This window comes from Macrotis lagotis, chromosome 4 (assembly GCF_037893015.1).
Source record: "Macrotis lagotis isolate mMagLag1 chromosome 4, bilby.v1.9.chrom.fasta, whole genome shotgun sequence".
NCBI lineage: Eukaryota > Metazoa > Chordata > Mammalia > Peramelemorphia > Peramelidae > Macrotis > Macrotis lagotis.
In genome coordinates, this window is record NC_133661.1 from 78,250,404 (window position 1) to 78,267,624 (window position 17,221).

Sequence of the window (17,221 nt, forward strand, 5' to 3'; positions counted from 1 at the left end):
GGGGGGTGGGAAGCAAGAATGGGGGAAGAATTGTAAAATTCAAAATAAATAAAATCTTTCTTTAAAAAAAAAATAAAAGTGCCTAGTTCTGAGAAAAAAAAACCTAGATTCTCAAATTTTAGTTTATTTCATTCTGTACTATTACAGAACATCTCTCACTCTTTCTTTTTTTTTTTAGTTTTTGCAAGGCAATAGGGTTAAGTGACTTGCGCAAGGCCACACAGCTAACTAATTGTGAAGTGTCTGAAGCCAGATTTGAACCCAGGTACTCCTGAGTCCAGGGCCGGTGCTCTATCCACTGCGCCACCTAGCTGGCCCACATCCTTCACTCTTTCAAAAAAAAGCCATTCAGAAATATCTCTGCTCTATGGGCATGAAAATGATCACTAAATACCAAATGCCTCAACAATGGCTTTTAGCTACAATACCATCAATATGACTATTTTATACATTTAGACATATAGATTTATCAGGCCCAGAAATAAAAAGCCTCTTTGAAAATGAAATTGTATTAATCTAATAATTAAATAGAAAACAAAATTATAATAAACCTTAGTGTTTGTATTTTGTATGTGATAATGTTTTTCCCCCACACTGCTAGGTGGTTGATAACGACAATGCAGGTGCCATTACACTTCTTTTCAAATAAAGACATAACAAGGAGAAACCAATGATCTGCCTTCTAAGAAATCAACATAAAGGTAGTCTTGCAACCCCAAGTGTCTGACTCTCAGGACTTAACTCTTAATATGAAGTAGTGTGAGGATGCCCAGTAGCTAGAGTCAGAAAAATCATAGTTCAAGTCCACCCATAGATATTTATTAGCTGTGTGAGTCTGGGCAAGTCATTTCATCATAGTTTTAAATTATACTAGTTTATGATAATGAAACCACTTTTGACTGTTTTCCTTTTTTCCTAGTTTGTTTTGTTCCCTGTAAAATCACCTCTTTCCCATATACTCATCCTCTTACATTCCCCCTCCACATGACTTCTTCAACTTTCCTTAAAGTTTCAATAAATCTGGGGGCAGGTAGGTGGCGCAGTGGATAAAGCACTGGCCCTGGAGTCAGGAGTACCTGGGTTCAAATATGGTCTCAGACACTTAATAATACCTAGCTGTGTGGCCTTGGGCAAGCCACTTAACCCCATTTGCCTTGCAAAAAAAAAAAACAAACCTAAAAAAAAGTTTCAATAAATCATAATAAATGTATAATGCTGGAACATTTTATGATCTTGTTGCTCTGCTTCTCTTAAGTTCCACAAACTCTTAGAATCCTGTCGACTCTTTTATTAATCTCTTCCCAAAGTGTGAGAATTAGTCATTTGTAGTCTTATCTTTTTGTTTTAAGCACTGACAAGATACTTTGGCACCATCTATTCAATTTTTCTAAGAAGTTTTGGGTCTTTATGAAAAATTTTTCAAAGTCTAAATTCAACACAAGATATTTCAGAATTTTTTTTAAATCAGAAAGAAACAAATGACCCTAATAGAAAACAATTTTCTGCTGAACAAAAAAGCTGTTTTGCTCCAGTAATTCCAGTCCTAGTTATAAGTGTGTTTCAGTGATTTACTACCCTATGCAAGGTCAATAATTCACTTAATACACCTGACTGACATTGTTTATTCCACTCCAGTGTTTCTAAAGTCTAAGAAGAAAGCTGTCTATAACAGAATGAATCATGAACCAACCAATAGGCAAAAAAATTTTAAATACACAAGCAAAGGCTTAAAACAAGAGGGATAAGCAGAAAGGGAAAGTTCTGAAAGGAACAAAGGAAATCTTTATACATAACAGGTTCTGAATAATTATCTGTTGAACTGATTTTTTTTTAAGATTTTTGTAAGGCAATGGGGTTAAATGGTTTGCCCAAGGCCACACAGCTATGTAATTATTAAGTGTCTGAGGCCGGATTTGAACTCAGGTACTCCTGACTCCAGGGCCGGTGCTCTATCCACTGTGCCACCTAGCAGCCCCTTGAACTGAATTTTTAAACAAACTGGTTTAACTCTGAGTGTAAAATTGTTGGGCAGTTATATGATCAATTCACTTTCTATTCCTTAGTTTCTTCTAGATTACCTAAATTTGAAATGTGATTAAAAAAACCTCAAATTCCTTTGAAAGGTGCTTTTTAAAGAGAAGTTATTTCACAACCTCATCTTTAATGATTTATCCAATGATTTCTTTCCCAGTACAGATAATAGGTAGAACTAAAATCACATTCCATCATCTACTGATTATTTGAACAAGTATATAAAAGGGCAGATATAATCCAGCTCCTCCCCAATTTTCCCCTCCCCTTCTTATCATGAGATCCAGACCTTAGCGATCATATCCTATGACTCCCTCTTTTTTACAAATGAAGAAACCCAGTACCTAAGTTTGCCTTGGGAAGGCAAAATGTCTTACTCAGTGTTATACAGATTAAGAAGTGGGAATTCAATGCAGGTCTTCTATCATTCTAAACTTGACCTCACTCACCAACCTACCAAATTTTTGGACTACATCCTCTCTTCCTGGCTGCCACTTCCCTGTATGTATTGTTTTTCACATTAGAATGTAAGCACCTCAAGGCAGCTAAGTGGTGCAGTGAATGGAGCACCAGTCCTGGAGTGAAGAGGACCTGAGTTCAATTCCTACCTGAGATACTTATACTTGCTTAGATGTGTGACCTTAGGCAAGTCACTTAATCCCAAGGCCTTGCAAAAACCAAAGGGAAAAAAAAGAACTTAAACTCCCCAATGGAAAGAACAATTTTTGTAACTCCATTTTTGTGTTTGTATTATGTGTAGTATAAAATAAGTACATAATGGATGGTTTTTTATTCAAGAATTTATTACAAACCTATTATTGCTACCATTCAACTTCAGAGTTTCATATACTTTAGTACCAGAGATAAATGAATATAGTAAGAAAGAAAAAGAGCTGAAAAAATGGAACAGTATGGAAATTTGGAAGTGAGGAATAATGAGATTTCTAATGAGATTTCTAGGAAAGCAAACAATCTCATTGAAAGGTTAAAAATTCATCTTTTATTGTTTATGGTGTCATTTCTAGAAGGTTATATATTGGCACTAGAGCTCTTCTTGCCAGCGGTGGGCACCACACTGACAAAGCATCGGTTGTACTGCATTCTCTCTCTTAGCATTCTCGGTCTTCTTTCACTGTCTCCTTCTGGCCATCTTAGGACCCTTTACTTTTCTAGCTTTAAGTGCTTCCAGGCTGGATAGGGGTTCTACTTCTCACTGCTCCATGGTCCCATTCCTGGTAGGTGAGGAGGGCCACTAGAACAGGACCTGGTCCTCAGCAGCACTGCCCCCTAAGGGAAGCCATTTCTGATTTGACCTAGGTGATAGTCTCTGCCCTCATTACCTAGAGAATATGAAGGGGCCCAAAGAGAGACAAAGAACTAATTAATAATGCAGATAGGTTCATCCAGCTCATGTTGTGACACAAATGGAGTTCAGAAAACAACAGCAATTTTGATATGATCCCAAAAGTAGGGGGATTAAATGACTTGTGGATAAGCTATATTTCAACAGCCAAAAGAAAAAAACCAATGGGAAAATATTTTAAAAAATATGCCAGGGAGCATGGTAGAAGGAAAAAGGCTAAGTAGAAAACAGTTACCACTAGGGAGATTAGAAATACACTTCCTACCTCACATGGAGCAGGCTAACAAAAAATTAAGAGAGGAAATGGCAGCAGGGCCCCCAGGCCTGTTTAATATTGAAAATGTAGAGGACTCTCTAGAAAAAGTCATTGAAATGGATGTGGCTGCGGTGGAAGTGAGCAGCTCTGATTCTGAAAAACTTGATTCAGGAGAAAGTTCTGAATCTGAGGATGAAAGCAGCATAGCTGGAGAGATCACTGTGGAGAATATGAAGCTTCCTCAACCGAGAGGAAGAAAAGGCAAGATAGAAGTTTTGGACAATTGAACAACCACTAGGTGAATCTTCCCATATTTGGCCACATGTGTGCCTGCTCATGGGCCCGGTGCCACATTTTGGGAAAACCCACTGACCTCCACTTCAGGCATCATCTGTGTGACTGACTAGTTTCCATTTCATGGGACATCAGCCCTACTTCTGTATATGTTGTACATAGTCCACTAGAGTCATATATAAAAATCAACTTTTCTAGCCCCTCATCTAGGGCCTGGCATGGAATCAAATGGCCCTAAATAAATGCTCTTAAAAAATAAAAACAAAAAAACAACAAAAAAACAGTAAGTGCACTTTTCTCAACAGTGATAACTAACCCTGTTATGCAGAAAACACATAATTGTACCCTGACACCTTTGTAGGCTTACAGACAAGCACATTCTTGAACATTCTAGGGAAATGCATTTGCCAGTTTTCTCTTTACATTCTAGAATGGCAACTGTATATTCCTGATTTTCTGAGACAGTCCCATTCCAAAACAAAAAAGTTTAATTTGAATGAAGCTCTGCAAAAAGAATATCCTTTGTGACCCATGATAAAAATTGCTCTGTACCTCCAGAGAAAGAACTGTTAAATTCTGAATGCAGATTGAAGCATAATTTTTAATTATATTTATTTTATTTTCGTACAAATGATTTTTTATATATTACTATTAAAAATGTTTAGGAGTAAACATAATACCCCCCCCAAATACAGACCCTCATGAGCAATAAAGAGGAAAAAATTAAAAATAATAACAACAACAATAATAATAATAATAATAATAATAATAATAATAATAGGGGAAGCTAGGTGGTACAGTGGATAGAGGCAGGTTTTGGAATCAGGAGCACCCAAGCTCAAACCCAGGCCCCAGACACCCAGCAATCACCTAGCTATGTGACCCTGGTCAAGCCACCCCAACCCCACTGCCCTGCAAAACCCCCCAAAAATAAAAAATAAAATAAAATGAAATAAAATTATAATAATAATAGGGGTGACCAGGTGGCACAGTGGACAGAGCACCAGCCCCAGATTCAGGAGCACTTGGGTCCAAATCCGGGCCCAGACACCCAGCAATTACAGTTGTGCAGCCCCGGGCAAGACACCCAACCCCATCGACCCCACAATCTCACCCAAATAATAATAATAATAATAATAATAATAATAATAATAATAATAATGATGATGATGATGATGATGATGATGATGATATTGAATGTGTGAAGCATACTATTTAAAAATTTTAATTTTTCTTGTGGTTCTTTAAATTTTTTTTGTAATATGATTAATGTGAAAATATGTGACTGACTTTACATGCTTAACTGATATCAAATTGCCTGTCTTCTCAAGGGTAGAGGAAGGGATAGGAAGGAGAGCACCAGAAACTCAAACATTAAAAGCTTTTTTTTAACCTGTAATTGGGAAACATTTAAAGGAATAAATAAAAAACTTATTTCACTTCTACTATTATCAGCAAAGTTACTCCATTTCAAAGAGTGTTATACAAGGTACATATAACATGACCAAGGAGAGAGGTAGGGATGCCTTGGTTCAATTTTGTGTTCCCAGTAACTAGCACAATATCAGAGTTTTAACATATGTCTGCCGAAGGAGTCAAAGTAGTTGTGTGTGGTATTACTTTTAATAGAGAAGGGACTCAGCACAGAATGGGAAACTCTCAGGAAAACTTCAAAAGTTGATGCACATGGTATTCTACAAAGGTGAATTATAGTGTTTATGAGACAATTTTCTTTCATCCTTAAAAAAACAAATTGTGATTTAGTCATCTGATAGTTCTTAAATTTGGCAGAAACCAACATGCCAGGAAGACTTTTAAAACCATTCAGTATATTAGAGAAATGCAAATTGAAACATCTCTGAGGAACTACCTCATACCTCTCAGAAAGAACGATGATCAATGTTGGAAGGGATGTGGGACATCTGGGACACTAATGTATTCTTGGTGGAGCTGTGAACTCATCCAAGCTTTCTGGAGAGCAATTTGGAACTACTCCCAAAGGGAAACAAAAATGTGCATACCCTTTGATCCAACAACACCACTACTGGGTCTATGCCCTGAAGAGATTATGAAAAAGGGGTAAAAACATCACTTGTACAAAAATATTCATAGCAGCCCTGTTGGTGTTAGTAAAGAATTGGAAATTAAGTGGATCTCCTTAATGGCTTAACAAACTGTGGTATATGTATGTCATGGAACACTACTGTTCTATTAGAAACCAGTAGAGATGGTAATTCAAAGAAGCCTGAATGGATTTGCATGAACTGATGCCGAGTGGGATGAGCAGAACCAGGAAAACACTATACACCCTAACAACAACATGGGGGTGATGATCAGGCTTGACGGACTTGCTCATTCCATCAGTGCAACAATCAGGGATAATTCTGGACCATCTGTAATGGAGAATATCATCTGTATCCAGAGAAAGAATTGTGGAGATTGAACAAAGACAAAAGACCTTGAATTTAGGGGGAAAAAAATGCAATTTTTCTATCTCTTATACTTTATTTTTCTTCCTTAAGGAGATGATTTCTCTCTCATCACATTCAACTTAGATCAATATAAACTATGGAAACAATGTAAAGACTAACAGACTGCCTTCTATGGGGAGTAGGGGGAGGGAAGCAAGAAGAGGGGAAAAATTGTAAAACTCAAAATAAATAAAATCTTTCTTTAAAAAAAAAATTCAGTATGGAAGTCTTGCTTTTGTAAAGCACCATTTTAAAAATTAACATTCCCCCAAAACATTGCTTATTTGTATTTGTTAATTTCTAAGTTTCTTGTCTTTATAAAATTTGAATTACTTAGAAGTTGACGCAAAAAGAAATTTCCTATCATATTCACATTTCACAATACTGCAACTTTGAATCAAGTTTTCAATACTTTAATTACCTCAATATGCGATGAGTGTAAAATATTGGGATTGAGATCCCAACTTTAAACAACTAAAGGTTACTAAAATGTTTAATCAAATAATTTTATTAGTTTAAATGTCATTCCTCTTATAGAAGAGTACTTTTAAAAAATACAATAACTTCCATTTTATGTTCAATGAGTCAATTACTAAGGGGCAGCTGGGTGGCACAGTGGATAAAGCACCAGCCCTGGAGTCAGTAGTACCTGGGTTCAAATCCGGTCTCAGACACTTAATAATTAACTAGCTGTGTGGCCTTGGGCAAGCCACTTAATTCCATTTGCCTTGCAAAACCCCCCAACAAAAACAAAAAATCAATGAGTCAATTACCAATGGAATGATTTTTAGGAAATGATTAAATAATTTGTTGTTATTGTTGCAAACCTTTTTATTTTGCTAGTTTAAAGCTTCAGTTTTAGTTTAAAAGCAACTCTAGTTGTTTTCTTTAACTTATTGCTTAGTCTGAGTTTCTCTGAGCACAAGAACATCAAAAATAGGTATTGTGAGCAGATTAATTTTATATATATGAGGGCTTTGCCAAAGTCTAATGAATACACTACTAAAGAACAGACAGCATGCAAACCAAATGGCATGTATTATGGTAATAATACCAACAGTGCTTATAATGCCAAAGTCCTCAACAACGGAATCAAGATGAGTGCTATAAAGTTGGAATTTTAAAATGAAACTAGTTTTGAATACTATCACTTCAGTATTCATTTAAATATGAGCTTGATGTATATTTGTGATTTCATTTAACCATGTTCAACTATAAGTCAGAGTTGTTTATTGCAGTACACAAATAATAAAAAGAAATCAGCTGGGGGGTAAAAACTCATCTATGCTTGCTGAACTCAACAGAATGCTTGTGTAACTATGAAATCAGAAAACTAAAAATAATTTTTTAAAAACCTTATAGAAACATTTTAAATGGATATTTTCAAACTAAACTGTCAGGCTGTTCTCTGAACTCCTTAAAATTAGTTTTTCTAAATTTGAGTGAGGTGTTATTTACTTGAGACCAAAAATCAAAGCAAAAATTTTAGCTAGCTAGGCCAGAACCTGTACCCCCATTTTGCAGATGAGAAAATTGAGACTCAAATTAGTGAAATGACTTAACCTGGGTTCCATGGATAATAAATAGAAGACAGAGCTAAGATAAAGCTCAGGTCTTCTGACTTCAAGTCTAGCTGCTTTCCACCATACTTAAGCCTCCAATACAGCCTCTCACAGATTTCTAAACTTGTGAGATATCGTGTATGGCCGTGTTTCATTCATTCATTCATTCATTCATTTATTTATGGCAATGGGGTTAAGTAATTTGCCCAATGTTAATTGCTTAACAGCTTCAATTTCAAAAGAAAAAGTTGAAAGGTTATTTCAGCTATCATGACAATTACATAGTCTGCCCATCTTTTCTTTATTGAATCCCCAATATATCAGACTGGTATTTTGATTTCCTTCCATTTAGTCCAGTAAATAAAATTTGCTGTAAAAACGGAGAAATAGGGGAAATAGAGACAAATTTTGAAGAATAAAATTTCAATAAGGATACTGATTTTTCTCAGCATACATATATTTCTATTGTCCCACATACAATGCTCTGGTAAATGAGTGACTAAGCTATTATAAATGGAGGAGGGGAGGAGGGGAGTAATAGGGGTCGCTTCAAAATTATACTTATTAAATTTGCTTAAATCACACACACAAATATCATATGAACATTTTAAAAATGAATTTGAATAACCTTATAATAACCATAACCCCTTCAGAGTAATGACTTTTGGAAGGATCACAGAGAGACTTCTTTTATACTACTTAGAAAGAATGCAGACATGGTCAAAGAATGGTACTGTATTTTATTTTTTAAAAATCCACCTTTTAATTTTTACACATGCATTCATTGTTATTTCCAATCCAATAGAATTTGCAATAAGATCCAAGCAATTGTAAACTAGTAAATTGTCCTACAGTCTAAAAGAATCTTTCCCATGGGAAAATAATGAAATACTTTCAAACAAGGTGGAGGAAGAATTTTTAAGTAGAGTGAATTATGGATAATCTATTCAAATGAGAAATTTCAGAGAAGAAAGGAAAAATGAGGATTTCCTCATGGATGAGGCTGACTGTTTGATAAGTAGGGAGACCAAAAAAGATAACTAGAACTAGAAGATTTTAATCACCCCTATCAAATTCCTACATTTTACCAGAGACTTCTAATATGGCCATTCATAGGGCAGCTAAGTAAGTAGCACAGTGGACAAAGCACTGACCCTGGAATCAGGAGAACCTGAGTTCAAATCTGACCTGAGACAATTAAAGTTGGGCAAATTACTTAACCCCATTGCCATAAATAAATGAATGAATGAATGAATGAAACACGGCCATACATGATATCCCACAAATTTAGAAATCTGTGAGAGGCTGTATTGGAGGCAGTTAAGTATGGTGGAAAGCAGCTAGACTTGAAGTCAGAAGACCTGAGCTTTATCTTAGCTCTGTCTTCTATTTATTATCCATGGAACCCAGGTTAAGTCATTTCACTAATTTGAGTCTCAATTTTCTCATCTGCAAAATGGCGGTACAGGTTCTGGCCTAGCTCTAATTAATGATGCTGTACATTATTGCTTTGTCCCCTCAATATAGCTGAATCAATTGCATTAAAGAACTTTTGATATTTCCCCTAAATTCTCCAGTATTTACCAATTGTCCATAAGGTATATCATCTTCTATCTAGTCATAGGTTCAGGAACAAGTGTTCCTGAGTCAACTGCAGTAATTTCTCCATAAAAATACAGGATGAACAATGTCAGGCGATGTGAGCAAAATATCCTTTACTGGGAAGACATAATTAAAAAGCAAGGGGGGAAAAAGTGAGCAAAACTCAGTCTTAAAAAAAAAAACTCTTAAAATGACAAAACTTAAAAATTTTTTAATGACCATGTATTAGGGACTGGGAATAAAAAGAAAAATGCATCCAACTATATGCAACAAGAGTAGGCCTAGGTCACAAAACATTCTGTGGCATTCTTTACAAGCACTGCATTTAAATAATAATTTGTAATTTAATATATTTCTCAGAACAAAGAAAATTACTTCATTTTATAAAAATTAATGTCTTTTAACCTCTAGACGTATATTAATTGTATTTTTAACTCGAGGACCACACATCTTCTCAATAACTTTTTTATAAAGTCTATTTATGTAATACAGCAGAAAGAGTACTGACTTCGTAACATATAAAATGGATTCAAATTCTTGATCTACCCTTCACTAACTTCATATGAGGCTCAACTACCTTATATGTAAATGGAGATGACATTTTATTTTTACTGTCCAGAAAGTCTGATATTACAAGGATATCAAAACTGTAAAAAGATCTATGTGTAAAAAAAAATTTACATTACTTATTCTTGTGTTAACAAGAATTATAAACTGAGGGGTTGTCTATCACCTGGGGCATGGATAAATAAGTAAGGTATATAAATGTGAACAATATGGTTCTCTAGGCAGGATGTTTCAGAAAAATCTGGGAAGACATGTATAAACTGAAACTAAGTGAAGTGAAGTGAATAAAGCCACAAGAATAATGAACACTATCACATCAAGATGGGGACATGGATCTTTAATAGATGAGAGAACTTTAAAATATTTCTGATGAAAAGTTGAAAGCCAAGTGATAACTCTGAAATACAATTTCATACATGAACATGCAATTCCAGAGAAATTTGCAATGGTAAATTTATTTAGGCAACTGGAAGATACATATATGATATGTTAAATAATTTGTAGAACTGATAGGAGAAAAAAACAAAACTCACAAAAGATAGGAATTGATGAAATGAAAAAGGGACAAAAGCTCAATGAAGAAAATAAGTCCTTAAAAAATTAGAATTGAGCAAATGAAAGAAACAAGAAAACCAAAAGAATGAAAAAAAATAGAAAACAATGTGAAATATCTCACTGTGACCCAAAAAACTGATCTAGGAGAATTTAAAAATTATTGTATTACCTAAAATCCATGACCAAAAGAGAACCTAGACACCATCTTTCAAGAAATTAACACGGGGGGGGCGCTGGGGCAGCTAGGTGGTGCAGTGGATAAAGCACTGGCCCTGGAGTCAGGAGTACCTGGGTTCTAATCCAGTCTCAGACACTTGATAATTACCTAGCTGTGTGGCCTTGGGCAAGCCACTTAACCCCATTTGCCTTGCAAAACAAACAAACAAACAAGTAAATGAGTAAATAAATAAATGAGTAAATAAAATAAAATAAAATAAAAAAATAAGAAATTTACATGGAAAACTGCTATAATATTCTGAAACCACAAGATAAAAAATAGAAATTTAAAGAATTCACTGATTACTTCATGAAAGAGATCCCAAAAATTTCCCAGGAGTTTTATAGCCAAATTATAGAGCTCTGAGGGTAAGGAGAAAATATTAAAAGCAAGAAGAAAATAACAATTCCATATCCTTGAATTAGACTGTGAGGCCACAGTCAGGCTAACACAAGATTTAGCAGCTTCTAAATTAAAGGACTGGGGGGTGGCTAGGTGGTGCAGTGGATAGAGCGCCCCCCCCCCCCAGTCAGGAGTACCTGAGTTCAAATCTGGCCTCAGACACTTAATAATTACCTAGCTGTGTGGCCTTGGGCAAGCCACTTAACCCCATTGCCTAGCAAAAAACAAACAAAAAACCCTAAATTAAAGGACTAAGAGGACCTGAAATGTTATATTCTGGAAGGCAAAAAGAGCTATAATTACAATCTAAAATCACCCACCCAGCAAAACTGAGTATAATCCTTCAGAGAGGAAAATGAATATTCAATATTAACAGAAGATGTATAAGCATTCTTGATGAAAGACCAGAGTTGAATAGTAAATTTAACTTTATGGAGCAACTAGGTGGCACAATCCTGGAGTCAGAAGGACTGGAGTTCAAATCTAGCCTCAGACACAATTACCTAGCTGTGTCACCTTAAATAAGGCACTTAACACCATTGCCTTGCAAAAAAACAAAAAAAGAAGAAAAAGAAAGAAAATTTGACTTTCAAATATAATACTCATAAAAGGGAAATCCCAAGAGACTTAAGATTAAACTGCTTACATTCCAACATGGAAAAATGAATCATGTAAATATTAGGAATTTTCTCATTATTAAGAAAATTAGAAGAAATGTATTTATATAAATATACACATACACACAAACACAAAGGACGTAGAATGTAAAATGAATATGAAGGGATAATATCCAAAAAATTAAGACAGGAATGTAGCATAGTATATTAGAAATGGAAAGGGAAAGATAAAATGAAGATAAATTATCTCATATAATTATAAAGAGGCAAGAAAAGGCTTTTACAGTGGAAAAGAGGGGGGAGGTGAGGGGAATGAGCCTTACTCTCATCAGAATTGGCTCAATGAGGAAATCAAAAATAAACTCAATTGCTTATAGAAATTTATCTTACCTTACAGAAAGCAGGAGGGGAACAGTAGGGAAAGGAAGGCAGGCCAGGCAAGAGAGGTAGTAAGAAAAAAAGAAATACTTCAGGAAAGACAGAGACAAAGTGGGAGATAATAGAATAACTGTAACTGAATAGCAACTGAAAAAAAATTTGAAACAATTTCTCTAATAAAGATTTCAATTCTCAAACATATAGAGAATTGAGTCAAATTTATAAAAATAAGAATCATTCCCCAATTAATAAGTGATCAAAAGATCATTTTCAGATATTTTCTTCAGCAGTTTTCAGATGATATAATAAAAACTATATTGGGGTGGAGAAAAGGAAGCAAGATTAGGGGGGGAAATTGTAAAAATTCTAAATAAATAAATTTTAAAAGAACTCTCTAGCTATATATAAAAAAATGTTCTCACTTGGAGAAATGCAAAATGAAACTATTCTGAGGTATTACCTCATACCTATTGGAATGGCTAATAGGACAGAAAAGAAAAATGTTAAATATGGGGAAAATGAGACATTAATGCACAATTAGTGAAGCTGTGAATTGATTTAACCATGCTATAGACAAATTTGGAACTATACCCAAAGAACTATAAAACCATGCATGCTCCTTGACCTAGCAAGGCCATGACTAGGTCTGTATACCAAGAGATAAAAATAAAAAAATGCAAAGGGACTTATATGTTCATAACTATTTATAGCTGCTCTTTTTTAGTGGCAAAGTATTGGAAATAGAAGTGATGCCCATCAGTTTGGGAATGGTTGAACAAATTGTGATTATGTCTTTTTTTACTAGTGTGCTATAAGAAACAATGACCATGCTCATTTTGAGCTGATAAATGAACTGTGTACAAAACTAATAATATTATAAGATAAACTGTGAATGACTTATTCTCAGCAAAACAATGATTTAAGATAACCCTGAAGGACTTATGATGAAAAAAACACTATCCATCCCCGGAGAAAGAATAGATGGTGTCTTTAAACACAGAAATGAAGCATACTTTTTATATAATTTTTTAAAAAAGATTAGGTTTTGAGGGGTGTCTATGTTTCCTTTCACAACATGACTAATGGAAATGTATTGCATGATTACATATATAACCTTTATAAAATTGCTTACCTTCTCAATGTGGGTGGGGAGGTGAGGAGGAAGAAAGGGAAAAAATTTGAAACACAAAAGTTTTAATAACAAATGTTAAAAAAATTTTAGATGAATCTAGAGATAAGTACTAAAAAAAATAGTCATGGGGCACAGTGGATAGAGCACTGAACCTGGAGTCAGGAAGATCTGAGTTCAAATCATGTCAGACACTTAATTACTTAGCTGGGTGACCTTGGGCAAGTCACTTAATTCCATTGCCTTACCCTCCCCCCCAAAAAAGAGATGATGAGAGTCTGATTTGAAAGGGAATGGAGAGAATTGAGTAGAAACAAGGAAAAACATGAAAGATGTTACAGAAATTGAAATTAAAAGATTTGGCAAATGATTAATGTGGTGTGAGGGAAAGTGAAAAGTCAAAGATAATACTGAAGTTTGTAAACCTAGGAGACAGACCCAAGGAAACATGGAAGTTCAGAGTAAGTATGGGCTTGAGAAAAAGATAATATAACCTTATTCTATTCATAACGATTGTGTTTCTCTTTCCTAGCCACAAAAAAAAAAATTGTGTGAGCACTATACAAATCAAATACAAATTTTTTTGAAGAAAGCACTGTGTAAAACTCAGGTGGTCAGGAAAAAGCCTTAAAACTTTCCATCTTTCCATCCAATTTTAACAAGAATGTCCATTTTAAGAACACTGTTTTAGGAAAATCAGTCCTGGCAGAGCTTACATTTCACTGGCATAACCTTCAAAAACTCATAATTTTAGGGTGGCTAGGTGGCACAGTGGATAGAGCACCAGTCCTGGAGTTAGGAGTACCTGAGTTCAAATCTGGTCTCAGACACTTAATAATTACCTAGCTGTGTGGCCTTGGGCAAGTCGCTTAGCCCCTCTGCCTTGCAAAAAAAAAAAAACAAACTCATAATTTTCTCCATGCCTGATGAGTTATCAGAGAATATCTTTAGTGCGGATATTTCTTTTCCTTCTCACCTAATAAAGTATAGTGCTAGGTATACTATGAGGTGTCAGTAAATGAAGTGCTACTTATACTTGAAGAGAGAAATAATGAGAATCCAAACATGAGAACCAGTTTATACAAAGGTATGGAGAAGAAAGGACTACAAAAAGGGAGGTCAATTTGGCCAGAACCCTGAGGGTGTAAGGGAGAGTAGTATGTAATCTATGTTGAATAAGGTTGATAACAGAGGAAAAGGCTTTCCTGTTTACCCAACTGGACTTAAATTCCTTGTTGTCAAAGATTAATAAGTGAGTAGACATGTTTGTGTAATTATTTTAAGCTTTAAGGATTTATGATTTCATGAGCATGGCAAGTGACACACAAGTCCATTTATTATTAGCAGATGGCCTCTAAAAGTTGTCTATGAAAAATTTTTTAAAATGAACTACCACACTAGGATGGGCAACAATTACTTTTCTGGTAGTCTCATTTTTAAATAAAGCCTTTCCATCTTGAAGTAGGTCCTCTAGAGCTTATATTCGACTGGCACAATTTTCAAAACTTCATGTTTGCTCCATACATGATGAGTTTTCAGAGGATGTCTTCAGTTCAGATATATCTTTCTTTTCCCTACCACCTGACAATAAGTGCTAGGTAGACTATAAAGTCCCAATAAATCTTGTTAACTGGACGGTTACCTCTGTATTCTACGTACTTTTCATAATGATTAGTATATTGATTTCATTCACATTTTCCCTTCATTAATTCTACATTTAACATTTAATTAAAATCAAAGTTAAGGAAGTATTAATAGTCTAGAAGGCAGTTAGGTAGCACAGTGGACAGAGCACTGGCCCTGGAGTCAGGAGGACCTGAGTTCAAATCCAACCTCAGACACTTAATAATTGCCTGTGTGCCGTTGGGCAAATCACTTAGCCCCACTGCCCTAAAGAAAAAAGAAAAAAAAGCTCTTCAGAAGTAAATGGATTCACCATCCACTTTATGGGGATATGACAACAATAACAGGAATGCCCATTTAAAGAAAACTGTAATAGGAAAGTCCAAATTTGGAAAACTAGTGAATGTGGGCAAAACATACCACAAGTTTTCTTAAAGAGTTCTTTCCAGTAGTATATCTGAGATCTAATTTGACTGACAAACATTTGACAAAACCCATTCACCTACTGCGTAAAAATTAAATTTATCTATGTAAGTTCTGCCCAGTCACAGACTCTCCTAAGAGGACTGAAAAAATATGGAAGAACAGAAGACAGAAGCAGAGCAGGCTATAGTTAAATGGTCAGTGACAAAAAGTATTAAGTCTAAAAATTGAGTTCTATATACCATATCTACTTAAATATATAGGGCAGTTTCTTATTTTTACCTGGATTATATTCCAAAAACTTATCAAGCTGATTATTTGGAATGTTAAAGAGTTTTTCATAGAAACTACACTATGGTTAAGTAGTTAAGTCTTAATGACAGTCTGTAAAAGACTCTTTAGATAAGTGCCAAGACAAAAAAATGGATCATTTTACATGTGCTCAGCATACTGAAGACTGTTAGCCCTGTAGTCTAACAACTGTTAACCTTTTCAGAAAACATATGTAGATAGCATAAGTAGCACTACGTTTAAAACCAAGGACAATAACAATGAAAGTAAAATAGATGGAAAATCATTTCAAGCAGTCTAAGGCCCATAAAGAACTTAAGGCTAAGAAATATACTGTCTAAAAACATTTTGCTCTTAAAATTTCTTTTGCCATTTCTATTGACACTTTTAAAATCGTGACACCCTTAAGACACTCTGTGTGTGTGTGTGTGTGTGTGTGTGTGTGTGTGTGTGTGTGTGTGTGTGTGTGTATAATCTGAATATACCTATTGGCCAAGAAGCATTGTATCATATTACGTAATACTCTATTGATCCAGATAGAAGGAAATACATATTTTTCACGGAAATCCTGTATATTGGGGGGGGGGGGGTGAAGGAGGTTCTTAATCTGTTACCATTTTCCTTATATTTTCGCACTAGAGGCAGAGTAGCATTCCAAAGAGCAAAACCAAGCAAATCTTTATTTTCTTCATTTAAAAATAATTCACTTATATAATAATATGGTCAGAAAAAAGATGAATCCAGCCTCTAAAGAAAAAGTTAGTTTATCTTCAATTTGCTTAGCTTTGCTAAAGATGGTGTTCTAATTTTCACTATAAACTTAAAAAAAAAATTAATCCCAGGGAAGAGCTAAATCATACAAGTACAATGACTCTGAACACTATAATTTGAAAAATTCTAAAGAGCTTTCATCTGGAAGCTCACCTATGGTAAACTGTATTAAAAATTTTCCCCCATTTTTATAGTGTATTTATAACTTCTACCACTCGTTGTTTTATCATTTCATGCCATTTAAAACATTTCAACACAAAGTGAAAGAATAAAACTTTTAAAAGATTTTCACAACAAAATTTATTAGAAGAATAGTGGTTTTGAAAAGTCTAGCATCCAGTGAGAACTACCATACACAACATTACAGTTGGGAATGTTCTTCCAAAATGTCATGGTCAAATAATACAATGGAGCCATTAAATCTTACACATGCACGAAAGAACTAGCGCTTCTGACATATAATGCAAAAAAAAGGGGGGGAGGGAACCACATGGATTAAAATTTAAGTACTTATCACATACATTAAGACACAGCTTATTTAGTCCAGTCAAAAATCAGAACTGCATTAAAAAAAATTAATGTAGTGCAATCAAACCAAAAACCTTAATTTGTGATCATAAGTGCTCTACTACATAAAACATTGATCATAGCAAGAAACAAAAAGTTCAA

General features: G+C 34.7%; 1 protein-coding gene across 11 annotated transcripts in view; it reads right to left on the reverse strand.

The window, feature by feature from the left end:
- The window catches only part of LCOR (ligand dependent nuclear receptor corepressor), a 137,282-nt gene that overhangs the window by 13,338 nt on the left and 106,723 nt on the right, over positions 1–17,221 (reverse strand). The gene's annotated exons all lie outside the window — the stretch shown is intronic.